Below are 14,235 nucleotides of genomic sequence, written 5' to 3' on the forward strand. Positions count from 1 at the left end.
CATATGATTTTCAAATTAAGTCCTTCCAATCTCTAGTCTTGTCTCTCAGATTCAGCTTGGTTTGCTGATCTGTTTCCCTCCATCAATTTTCTTTTTAAGTATGGTGCATTTTGGGCTCATCTTTTCCTGGAGGCTGGAGGCATTTTAATAGGATAAGTCAACCAATGAGTTTAATTGTTGATCCTGCCGGACATTTGTGCAAGAATGGTGAATAGCTGCTGACTCAATCTTCTTCTGAAAATTATAACTTTGGAAAAATTAATTTCCATCTAATTTTATTTGGTGAACAGACAGTCACCAATCTATTATTCAACACATATTGACCACTAGATTATAAACATCTAACTTTAAAAGACATGTTTCTGCAACCCTACTGGTATTACTGTTATAGCAGCATTTGATGATTTAGAGCAACAGTTTTTCAAAGAGGTTCAAAGGCTTTCATGGAGAGGCACACCTCGTTTGTTTGTGTTTCACTTGGTTGCATTTCACAGATATTGTGTTTACAAGTCAAAGGCAAGACCTTCCACTGATTAAAAAATTATGACTCACTTTATTGCAGTATTCACTTTATTGCAATGGTCTGGAAATAAACCCACAACTTATAGGAGGTATACCTGTACCTTCTCCATTATATCCCCAGAAAATCTTGGTAGTGTTAGGGCAAAAAGAAAAATAAATATTTACCAGAAGATTAAGACCCACCTCAAGGCTGATACCAAATTTAGAGCAAACAGTACAGCAAAAATATTTTCTTAGTTGTCTCCCAATTTCAATTCTGCCTGCCAGGGTTTGTCCTCTCCAGTATTCTCTTAGTCTGCCAACACTCAATGAATTTCTTGGTCGGTCCTGAACACATTCTTCAGAAGAATGTCAGTGCTGAAGACACTATCTCGTCCCCCCAATTCCTCCAAACACAACACAGAAGAAAGCAACTTGATCATTTTCGAATTCCTTGACTCATCTTCTGGTGTTAAATCATGCTGCTTGGCATGGCTTAACACATCATTTCACTCTCTCAGTTGCCTCCTGATAACTCCTGCCTTCTCAAAGTGTTAACATCTCCTTTTACTCGTCATTCGTAGTAACTGACGATCCTGCTGTTTTCTTCTTTGAGAAATTAAAGCAATAACAAGAGAACTTCCATAAAGTTCCACCTCCACATCAACTCAACTTTCCACATGCAACACTATCATGGATATCACTGCAGGTAAACTGCCATGCTCCTCCCCAAAGGCAACACTTGCCCTTGTGTACAGGAGCCCATTCTCTCTTCCTGCTCAAACACACTGTACCTGTAATTTATCTATCTCCCCTTATGTCACCAGTTCTCTCTCTACTAGATTGCTCCCAGCTGTGTAAAATCACGGATGTCTTTCCTAACTGAAAATCGTCTTCTTTGAATCCATTTCTCCATACTCCTAGAGCTCTATTTTTCTGCTCTCCATTAGCAAACCTTAAGAATTGTTTATGCTAATGGTCTTCACTTTCCCCCTGAACTCATCCACCTGTTTTTATTTGGCCTCGCATCCAGACCACTGCACTAAAAGCACTCTTGGTAATATTTCCAGGGAATTCCTTGTAGCCACTTCTAATGACCTCCTAAGTAGTCTTTCCTTTTCCATCTTTACCTCCCATATAATATTTTATAAAACCATAAATAAGGTATAAAGCAAATAATGTCACACTTCTCTAATTTTGTACAAAGGTCTATGTGATATCCCTCCCACCTGCAGTTAACTCTTGACCTTTAACCTCTTCTACTCTTCCTTTTTCTCCTGCCTCAGGCAAAGTCAGTTACATACCCACCTCAGGACCTTTGCACTGACTGTTCTCTCTCTCTCTCTGATACTCTCTTCCCTCAGCTACACATTGGCATATTTCCTCAAATCCTCCAGATGCCTAATCTTATGTCACTGTCTCACTGAGGTCTCCTGTCTATCCTATTTATTTCTACTCCTGGGACTCCTGCCTACCACCCTCCCAGTTAGGTTTAATTTTCCCCATACCACTTACCTCTTTTTACTATGCTATATAATTTACTTGTTTGTTATGTTTATTACCTGTCTCCTCCACTAGAATGAGAGCTCTTTGAAGAAAGTGTAATTAGTATTTTAGCTCTTAGAACAATTCTTGGTGCAGTACATGCTCACTAAGTAAGCCTTAAATGAAAAAACTGATCATTTCCTTCATTGGCAAAGTGACCAATAGTACTCTATAAAACTGTATTTCAAACTACTTATAAAAAATGTAGATTCTTTGGCTCTACATATGATGCCTTAATTATAGTCTTTGGAAGTAGGCCCTAAAATTTTTATCGATTCTTATGCACAATTATTCTTTATAGTGATGCTTCTGAGAAGGCTAAGGAGCCAGAGTTACAGAATTCTGAGTGGCTATTTAGTAGCAACCCAGGGACAGATAGGCCACTCAAGTAGGTTGACTAGGTCAACCATTATGAACCAGGGGCGATTTTGTCCACCAGGGGACATTGGACAATGTTTGGAGACATTTTTTAACCATCTAAACTGACGCAGAGTTGGGGAGTGGCATCTCCCCACTGGCATCTAGTGAGCAGAGGCTACAGATGCTGCTAAACATCCTCCAGTGGATAAGACAGCCCCTGGCAATCAGCAATCATCTGGAACCAAATGTTAATAGTGGTAAAATTAACCTTAAGCTAAGCTAGTTTTATTTATTTTTTATTTTTTACTCACTGAGAAAGGGGCGATGCAGAGACAGACTCTTGCATGCACCCCAACAGTAGTCCACCCAGCAAGCCCACTAGGGGGTGATGCTCTGCCCATCTGGGGTGTTGCTCTGTTGCTCAGTAACTGAGCTCTTCTTAGTGCCTGAGGCAGAGTTAATAGAACTATCTTCAGTGCCTGGGGCCAACTTGCTTCAATTGAGCCATAGCTGCAGGTGGGGAAGAGAGAGAGAGAGAGAGAAGCGAGAGAAGGAGAAGTAGAGAAGCAGATGGGTGCTTCTCCTGTGTGCTCTGACTGGGAACCAAACCTGGAACATTCACATGCCAGGCTGATGCTCTACTACTGAGCCAACCACCCAGGGTCGCTAAACTAGTTTTATATTCTGGGCTCTTCATTTGGTCAATTTCTAATCCTAATTCCAAAGAAGAACTTTGGCTAAGATTTAGAAGGAGACCAAATGGTAATAATGCAAATGGAACATTGTTTCAAGAGTAATTATACTGACCCCAGTCTCACCTCAGCTTTTAATTGTATGATCTTGATTGTCTCACCTATTCATTCCATTTGGATTGAATAGACTGAATTGTGTCTCCCTTAAATATCATATATTGATGCTCTAACTCTCAATGTGGCTGTATTTAAAGATAATACCTTTAAGAGGGTAATTAAAGTTAAATAGGGTAATTAAAGTTAAATGGGGTCATAAGGGTGGGGTTCTAATCCAATAGGACTGATGCTTTTATAAGAAGGGGGAAACATTCTTAAGTGTGTGAGCTTAGAAGAAAGGCCATGTGAAGATACAGGGAAAAAGTGGCCTTCTGCAAGTCAGGGGGAAAGGCCTCACCAGAAACTAGCCCTACCACCACCTTGATCTTGGATTTCCAGCCTCTAGTACTATGAGAAAATAAAAATAAATTTTTGTTGTTTAAGCCACTCTGTCTGTGATGTTCTGTTATGGCTTTCTGAGATGACAAATGCAGATTACAAGTAGGCTTTGTGTGTACGCTACAGTATACTCCACTTTCTCCTCATGGTAGCCTCTTGATTGTCCTTTGAAAAATTACCTCAATTTTTACTTCATTCTCTGTTGTTCAAGTAGAGTTGTCTTCACCCCCTGTGTACAAGTGTAAACCTATGAACTACGATTGTTCAATCAGAGCATCTTGTTCTCTTGACTATAGTGTCTGAAATTAAGTCGGTAGAACTTCTGGGATTTTTGTTGGATCTATTGGAAAACGGGATCTTGCCCTCTGCTGGCTTGAAGCTGGGAGCATGGGATATGAGACCTGTCTGGCATTTCACAAGGCTGCTGGATGGGAAAGCAGAACTGAGGGACTGGGAGAAACTGAGCCCTAATGACCTGCTACCAATGGAATCTTGCCTCAACTCTCTTTGAATATGAAATAAGAAGGTAGATTTACCGTGCAGTTAAACATTAATAAAATGCACTAAATTGGACTGAAGAGCCCATTTTTCACATCTCTGACAACAACCAATAATGATCACATGCAAGTTGAGCCTCAGTCTTCAAGAAATGTGCATTATGAAAAAAAAAGGAAATGTGAATTATGAATCAAGTTTGAGGCGTATGTTGGAAATTAAAGACATCTCAGGATTCTTCCCTCTGGTGAAGGTTAAATTGGAAACAGGAGGGGTGCTTGTAACATTTATAACAAGTTAAAGTAGGATTGGTGGCACAAGCCAACTCCGGCCTAGTGGAAGAAGAGAGAGAGGAAAAATACAACAATAAGTCAATGTTTATGCATGCAGATCAACTGGCTTTGCTGGTCAGGAATCACGTATTACATACATTTCATGATATAGCCATGTGGAAACAGGGTCTATTATCCTTGGGAGAAGACAGTCATAATTCAGAACTATTAGCAGAAATAAGAGGGCAGGGGCCCCAAGGAACTTTTCTGAGAATGCCTACACACATTCCATCTAACCTAATTTAAGCGATGTCATGAGTCAGAAGAGATCCCCGTCAAGTCTGTCATGCTTGTCATAACATGGCATTTTGAATAGAAGACATCCCTTCCCAAGAGATATTCCTGCTAAGGAACTGTGTTATTTAATGGGGTTTAAAGATTCCTTTTAAATTTCAGGGCCTGTTTGTATAAAATTTGCATTGGAAAAAGCAGCTGTTGGCTGAGCGTTACTTAAAGAGAAACAAGCTTTCTCCAGGCTAGGATTTGGAAGGCAACTTCCACAACTGTAATTAGCTGATGATGGCAAGGGAGCGTATCCAAGAAAGGAGGGGGATTTCGGTTTGAATTTGGAATGACAGATACACTTTACTAAAAGCTTCCATCTCTAATTCTGAGTTACTTCCAAAATAACCTTGTGGTTATTAATGACACTGTTATGGTGTCACCCCTCTAGAGGAGATGCTTAAACCAGTGGTGGACATCTGGCCTAGTTTTGGCCATCAGATTCCCTTGGGATTTGGAAATGAGACACTATTTTTGTCTAATATATTTGTGGTTGTTTTTTGAACTTGAGACATTTCCATTTCAAGAGACAGGCTGATGGAGGAGGCCTTAGTCTTTAGTTTCCATTCAGCTCAGAGGAATATAGCTCTGAATCCTATGGAGGAAGCCCTAGAAAAAGCAAAAAGAATTCTAGAGAGAGAGGTGTCAGTGGACTTAGTGCAGTCTCCAGTTTCTAGACTCATGACAGATTCCTTACAGGTTAGTGATTTCTTTTGTTTTTCTTTATTTTAAGAAAATTAAATTTAATGGGGTGACATTGATCAATAAGAGTACATAAGTTTCAGGTAAATGTCTCTATAGCATTTGAACTGTTGATTGTGCTGTGTACCCATCAACCAGAGTCAAATTACTCTCTGTCACCACATACTTGTCCTTCTGTTCTCCCCTCCCCCACAAGTCCCTCCCTCTAGTAACCACTTTCCTTTTATCTATGTCCATGAGTCTCAGTTTTATATCCCATGTATGTGTGAAATCATATAGTTCTTAGTTGTTGTTTTTTTTATTTACTTATTTCACTCAGTATAATGTTTACAAGTTCCATCCATGTTGTAAATGGCAATATGTCATCGTTTCTTATGGCTGAGTAGTATTCCATTGTGTATATGCACCATATCTTCTTTATTCAATCCTCTACTGAGGGACACTTTGGTTGTTTTCATGTGTTGGCCACTGTGAATAATGCTGCGGTTAGTGATTTCAAAACTGGTCAGTATTAAGTAAAAATAGGATATCTAACTATTGAATGCACTTTTTTAAAAAAAAATTTCACTTCAAAAAGTAGCACTTCAAACTCTTCTGAGTTCCTGCTGGCATAAAGGTGGCAGAGAGTAGTAGTGTTCCTGGAGGGTGTGCGCAGATGTAGACGGAACACCTTCGTCTTCCACATCTGTAAGTCCTTTCCTCCTCTCAGGCTGTACCTTTCAGATGATAGTCACTCTCTTGGAATATATTTTCCACCTTGACATGTAGAAAAATTAACAAAAGACATACTTATGTAAGAAATATTGTCAAAAGAGCACAGTAAGGTTCGGCTTATATAATTCACGGAGAAGGGTGTTTGCTCACAAAAAGGGAGAGATTGACTGCAGATACAGAAAGGCTTGCCTAGCCTGTCAATCATCTCCCTAAATACTGCTAGTTCCTAAATATGTGCACTCAGCTTTGTCTCAGGCTGGTCAGTATCCAAGTGACTCATTATTTTTTATGGATATGCTTTTCAAAGTTTATTTTGGCAGTTAAGTAGTAAAAGAAAATTACATTTTTCACATCAGGAAAAACTTGTGAATAAAATGAAACCTCTTATTAGTGACTGTCCTTTCTAAATATTATTTTGCCATATTTATCACAAACCATGTCAGCATGTCATTTGGACCTTCCACTTCCACCTCAGCTTCCTTGCTTTCTCTCCTTACTGTTGTTATCTGTCTCTTTTTCTCCCTGATGAGAAAAAGCTCTCCAATGCTTCTTAGTAAAAGTGCTGTCTGAGCCTTTTGGAACAGAACACAGTTGGGGTTGAAGGGAGAAAAGAAGCCCTATTATTTCATGTTTGGGTGGTTTCAGGCAGCAAGTAATAGTTGCCATTTTTGTAACTAGATAAAATTAGGTTATTTCTGCATATCTCTTTCTCAGTTTCTCATGGAGGAAAGAAGAATTCTCCTTGTCGATCAGAAAGCAATGGCTTATCTTTAATAATCTCAGAAGGATGGGGCATTGTCTGGTGACAGTGAAGGTCGGTGCAGTAGTGCTGGCACAGTGGCTGAGGTCAACCTCTCAGGCATGTGAAAGTGGTGGTGGCAGCTTGGCTATCAGGACACATTCCCAGCCAGTTAGCCCTGGGCTGGTCCCAGCAGCATCTGACAACAGCTACAGAGTCCCTGCTTTACTGGGGAAAGTAATCTATGAACATAGGTTATTTCACCATGAGGTGAAATCTTGAACTATTTAGGGGCATATATTTACTAGGAGTCTTTCTGAAGGGAGTGAGGGATATCAAATTCATTCTGGCTCAAACATAAATTAGCTAAAATCTCTGGGAAGTCAAAGTACTAACTACCTCTAGGAACAGCTGGATTCAGGTGACCCATTGTCAACAGTTACTCTCCATCTCTCAGCTCTGTTTTCTTCTGCATTTTCTGTTTTTAAGTTTCAGCATGGGGGCTCCTGATAGATCCAGGCTTATCTTATACTTACAACTAGTATTCCCTAGATAGAGAGATCAACCCCTTCTTAATAATTCTAACAGTTTCTAAGATTGATTCAGTCTGGTCTTGTTTTAGTAATAGTTGAACTCACTGGCCAGACCAAAGTAAGTATTCTTTCCTAGTCAGATGTGTGTATGTGTATGCACAAGAGACAGGTATCATCAGCTTCCTCTAAAACCTATAGACTAAGAGTGAGGAACAGGTGACTTCTTACAGGAGAGCTCAGTTGCAATGATGACAAGAATGGGACTGGAAGGTGGGTCACAAAGCCAGCGTTTGTGGAGGTTCATCACGACCAGACCATGTAAGGACTGTCTTTTAAGCTTGAGTACATGAGGTTGGTGATTATCCAGAGCAAACATAAATGTCCCCACACCCTCCTTCACACTCACAGGCTAGCCAAACCTGGATCATGCTGGTTTGCCCTGTTTTAAATTGGCCAGGATGGGGCTAGATGAGAGGGCAGCCTACTTCCTTGAGTGCTAATCACATACCTAGCACTTTCATATACCATATCTCCCCATGTATAAGATGCTCCCATATATAAGACACACCTTAATTTTGGGGTCCAAATTTTGAAAAAAAATGTATTACATAAGTTATTGAACTCAAGTATTTTATAAAGTATTACTTAAGCATTACATAAAGTTATTGAACTCAAGTTTTATTTATCATAAAATTGACACAACTCCTCATCACTGTCAAAACTCCCATCCATTAGCTTGTTCTCATTTGTGTCTCATGATGAATCTCTTTCTTTATATATTACCTGGTCCTCAGTTCCATCTATGGCATGTGAAATTCCACATTTCTTAAATGACTTGACAACAATCTCAATCTTGATATTATCCCAGGATCTTTTCACCCAGGTACAACCTTCTCCTATAGTTGATTTCTTCAATCTTCCTGCTAGTGTCAAATTGGTTTGAGAGGTTTGCATCTCTTATGGCAGCTCTGAATGGTTTGTTAACGCTGACATCAAGTGGATGGAGCTGGGATGTCAAGCCTCCAAGTATGATGGCAAGTTTTGTTTTGTGCTCTGCAGCAATCTTCTTTGTGTTTTTTGTTATGTGTGCCCTGAACTGATCAAGCACTAATAGGGCAGGTTTGCATAAGAGCCCACCTGGTCTCCTTCTCCAAACTTTCTCAAACCAGATCTTTATCCCATTTTGATCCCTCTAATTCGTGTCATGAATTTGGACAATCATTCGTTGAAGAATGTCTGCTTTTGGCATTGTTTTGTGTTTGAAAATCAGCATAGGGCGTAGCTTGGTTCTGTCGGCTCAACAAGCTAGAACAACTGTATAATGGCTCTTTTCATGTCCACTTGTCTTCACAGTTAGTGTTCAACCCCTTCTTATCAACAGTTCTGTTACTTGGGACATCAAATTGAAGGAGACTTTGTCTATATTTGCAATCTGTCCCAACTCAAACTGATGTGTCTTCCACATTGAATGACAAAATTATGAAATTCAAGGACCTTCTGCTCAGAGCTTTCAGGCATCTTTTGAGAAAGTCTGGTGCATGTACGCATGTTTAGTCCATTCCATTTCATGAAACTGAAGCACCAATTGTGTTCTCCTTTGAAATCAGTAACTTCTTTTTCATCAGCAATTCTTCTTGCCTCAGGCTGAATCATCTTTGTGGACACAAAAATTCCAGTTGCCATTTGCTCTTCAATCCATATCTTCAATTCCCTCTCTAAATCAGACCATTTTGCTGACCTGCCTCTCATGGCCTTTTTCTACTGTGGCATTTTCAGTAGGGTTTTTTCTTCCTGTAGCCAGTCTCAGATGGATTTCTCAGTTGGAGGAGGACCAAACTTATGTTCAGCAGCAGAATTTCCATTCACTTTTGCAAACTGGATCACTTGTAACTTGAATTAAGCACTGTGCAAAATCTTTTCTGAACCATTTCTGGGCAGAACGTGGAAAAACATAACCTTCCATAATATACTGGTAAGAAGTGTGAAACAATGAGCATAAAGACAACAAGGAAATGCAAGTAAAAAAAAATCTACAACCACTGTATAAGACACACCCAGTCTTTAGACACCAAATTTTTCGAAAAAGGGTGAGTCTTATACATGGGGAAATATGAGTATGTGATTTTATCTCTTCTTATGCTCTTTCAATAGGTGTTATTATTTCTACTTTAATATGGAAAGCAAACTGGAAAGCTACAAAGAGGTCTGTCTACCATCATACAGCTAGTGAGAATAGAGCTCTTATTTTTCAACTTAGCTCATTATTTTTATGCTTATAGAATCAAAATGAACTTAATAAGCCAGAGGACTCATATTTGGTGGTGATGTTGAATATCACTCAGAGAGACTCAGAAAATATTTTGGTGTCTTTATAGCTTTTGATAAAATTTCTGTGGTTTGGTTGCTCATCTATTTTAGTTTGCTCATGCTGCTATAAAAAATACCATAAGGCTGACCAAGCAGTGGTACAGTGGATAGAGCATTGGACTGGGAAGTAGAGGACCCAAGTTCAAAACCCTGAGATTGTTGCTTGAATGCAGGCTCATCCTGCTTGAGCGTGGGCTCACTACCTTGAGTGCGAGGTCACTGGCTTGAGTGTGGGATCACAGACATAACACCATGGTTGCTGGCTTGAGCCCTAAGGTCAATTACTTGAAGCCCAAGGTCGCTGGCTTGAGAAAGGGGTCACTCGCTCTGCTGTAGTCCCCCAGTCAAGGCACATGTGAGGGAGCAATCAATGAACAACTAAGGAGACTAAGGAGCTGCAATGAAGAATTTATGCTTCTCATCTCTCTCCTTCCTGTCTGTCTGTTCCTATCTGTCCCTCTCTCTGTCTCTGTCACACACACACATGTACACTCACACACACAAAATACCATAGACTGGGTGTCTTAAACAATATGCATTGATTTCTCACAGTTCTGGTGGCTTAGAAGTCCAAGATCAGCATGCCAGCATGGCTGGGTTTTTGGTGAGGTCCCTCTTCCTGGCTTGCAGTCACTTTCTTGCTATGTCTTTGCATGTTGAAGAGAGAGAAAGAGAAAGTGAGCTCTGGTCTGCTCTTTTTTATAAGAACACTAATCCCATCATGGAACCCACACTTTCATGACCTCATCTAAACTTAGTTACCTCCAAACACCATTACTCTGGGAGTTGGGGTTTCCACATATGGATTTGGTAGGCAGAAACATTCAAGTTTATAATATTGTCTTACCTTCTGGCCTACTCTCTCCATCTCCTTCATCTGAGTTTAGGCATCCTTTAGCAGGCATGTTAACCCAGAGAATGGAGGAATGGCTTTGTAGAGGCTGTTTTTGCTTCCATATCCAATAACGTCCACATCTTGGAGCCAGAGGAGGTTCAGAGCTCACCATCTCCTTTACTTAGGCTTTAGCACATTTCATCCCAATACATCTTGGGATAATTGAACTAGTAATTGTTATGAGCTGGATTCCCAATTAACTTTTCCAAATAAAGAGAAGGGCACAAAGCCCCTAGCTCAATTTGCTAAAACACTTTATTTGACATCACTAAGAGTAACAGGCTTAACGGGTTACTGACTAGGCTGAGTAGATTAATAACTTGCCTTGGGTTATCAGCTGAGTTTCAGTCAGAAATGAATCCTGTCTGATTTCTTGGTACAAACCATGAGATTATTCCATCTAGTCTAGAAGCAAGGATTTTTTACTATATAACTGTGCAGCAAAATGACTCTGACTACTGCATATTTTGTGTTTGAGGCTTTGGTGAATTTATGACTTAGGGTTATGGGAGAAAGATGGCTTGCTCACTGTCACCAGAAATATTAGAGTCAAGGAGAATATGATCAAGCTAGAACTGTTTCTCAGCTGGAGGACAATTTTACCAACCTTCCTCTTCCTAGAGGCCATTTGGTCATGTCTGGAGACATTATTGTCAGAATTGAGGGCAAGGATTACTAGTAACATTTAGTGGGTAGAGGCCGGGGATGCTGCTAAACATCTCAGAATGCACTGGACAACACCCCCTGCTCCTAACAAAAAGTTATCTGTCCAAAATGACAACAATGCTAACTAAAGGTTAGAAACCTTAAGGCAAATCATAAATAGCCAAAGGTGATTGTGGGCTTCTAATTGGGTAGAACATTTTCTTAAGCTCACAAGAGTGCCATTCCCTTTGGAGAAGGTTGCCAATGAGGAACTTAGCCTTGGGCTGCTGTAACAAATTGTCACAAATGAGGTGGCTTAACAATACAAGTGTATTATGTCATACTTCTGAAGGTCAGAAGTCTCACTATGTCTCTTCTCAAGGCTCCAGGGAGAATCTGTTCCTTGTCTTTTTCAGCTTCTATAGCTGCTTGCATTCCTTGGCTTGTGGCCTCTTCCACCTTCCAAGCACACAATCTTATCACTCTGACCTTTGCTCTCTTGTCATATCTCCTCTGACTTTGTTGTCTTGTCTCCATCTTTAAGGATCCTCATGATACACTGAGCCCCTGGATAACCCAGGAAAACATTTCCATCTCAAGACCCTTAATTTAATCATACCTATAAGATCCCTTTGCCATATAATGGTAACGTATTAAACATATTCACAGATTTGAGGATTTGGACAAGGTTATCTTTGGGGAACCATTGTTTTGCTTACCACAGTCCCCTTTCTCTGCTAAAAGAATCTATAGACTCCCTGTGATTTCTGACACACTTTTGCCCCAAACTCCCCTACATTACCACACACAAAAAAAGTAGTTCTAGAAAAACAAGTACCACACCTCTAACCCTCCCAATAGACAAATCTCTTATAGAAATTTCTGGCCACTTGTTCAAGCTACTAAGCTAACTCCACATAAGGATGGATACAACAATGATTATAATTTTAAGATTCTAAGAAGGTAGTGAAGTTGAACTACTATTTTGGGTTTTCAATATTTCTTTTTTCTTTATATAGATTTGTAGTAAACAAAGTCTTATTTTTAAAACTTGAGGGGTGTGTGTGTGTGTGTATGTATGTGTGTGTGAGAGAGAGAGAGAGAGAAAGAAAGAGAAAGACAAGAAGGAAGAGAGATGAGAAGTATCAACTCATAGTTGTGTCACTTTTAGTTGTTCACTGATTGCTTCTCAAAAATTTGAATTTTAGTATACTTTATCCTGCAATCTTAGTTAATTAAAATAGCCAGTAATACAGCTATTGTTTTTGTCTAGGTTGTTGTCAATGTCCAACTCAGTCCTTTGTGGCCTCCTAAAACAGAGATGTTAAATTTCAAGCTCACTGTGACAGAATTCCCTGTGGGGTCTATATTAATTGCATTTATTTAAGCAGCTCCATGCTCACCATTGTGGTTTGGAGGGCAGAAGTGTATACTAAAGAAATGCCAGTCATTCTCCTAGAGTTCAAGAAGCTTGGAAAGTCTTTGCTTTCATACGTGGATTTTGGAAACTAAAAGAACAAAATTTCGTCCTACTGAGTGAATATTTATGAAGCACTTCCTCTATACCAGCTTGGCATAAACACCAAGATATAAAGATAAATACACAAATACTTCTTTTGAAATTGGTACCAGAAGAGATTTGTCTTAATCTTTCTCATTAGTCTGCCTTATCAAAGATATTCCCATAATAGCAAGGCTTCAATTTGTCTCTACTTCTAAAAATGTGACATTGTGCAAATAAAAGAAAAAGTCATTTCCCTTATAACTGAGCCTTCAAACCCTAGAATTTCTCTTGTGCCTTTTTTTTTTTTTTTTTTTTTTTTTTTTTTAATAAAGGCAACATGGCCTGGTAGAAAGAGCTCTGGCTTTTAATTCAGGATGAGCCTGAGCATGGTCCCTTATCAGGCAGTCAGACCTTGGAAAAATTGTTTACTATTCCCCAGTTTCAGTTTCCTCATTTGTAAAATGGGGTTAATAGGGTTTCAACTAAACGACTTTAGTAAGGACCAGAAACAACGTTGGGAAGGACTGTCCATAGGAGTAGGCACCGAACAGTGGCACCTCCCTCTGCTCATTAGATGCACTGCTTACACATGAACTGACCTCATTTCACTCAGCTTGTCTGCCTCTCTGTTATGGCTTCTTTACCTCCCCCGTGGGCTTAGAAAAAGATTAATATGCAGACCAGTTCCAATTGCTCACACTCCTCAATTCACATGTGAAATAATTTTTTTCAATACCTTTAAATGTAATTCACTTGTCACCTAATTAAAGACGATAAAAGTCTCCACTTTAAAAAAAAATTGCCCAATTGAATATCTTCTGGAAGGTGCTGATTCTATAGTTTTTAAAACCTACTACTAATGGAGTAATTTTTCACTTTGAAAGCAGTCCCTTATTTTCATGGAGCACATAGGACTGGCCACACAGCCAACTGGGAGCTTTGACTACTCTCAACTCCACTCAGCCATTTCCTGTTTGTTATTATTTTACCCGGAGGGAAAAAAATGGTGTCAACATTGTTGATCCATACCTTGCTTCTAGAAAGTTTGAACATTCACCTCTTCATTTTATGATGCAATATTCCTGCAGTTTTAAGTTGGTGCGCAATTGAGGGCTTTGGATGTAGAGTTGGGAAGATGAATTTGAACTCTAACTCTGCCACTTACTAGTTGTGTGGCTTTAGTCAAGATACTCTTTCTGCATCTCAGTTTACCCAGCGGTGGAATGAAGATTATAATAGAACCTCACTCATAAGATTTTCTGAGATTACACATAGTACTACGGTGTCTAGTACATATATTATTATTATTATTATCACTGCTGCCATTACTATTAATAATATTATCATTATCATTTGTTATTACTATCACAGTATACTTTTTTGATTTATGATTGGAAGAAAGTTAGCTGGTAAAAGTGAAGTGCTTAGCATAAT

This window comes from Saccopteryx bilineata, chromosome 10 (genome assembly GCF_036850765.1).
Source record: "Saccopteryx bilineata isolate mSacBil1 chromosome 10, mSacBil1_pri_phased_curated, whole genome shotgun sequence".
NCBI classification, from domain to species: domain Eukaryota; kingdom Metazoa; phylum Chordata; class Mammalia; order Chiroptera; family Emballonuridae; genus Saccopteryx; species Saccopteryx bilineata.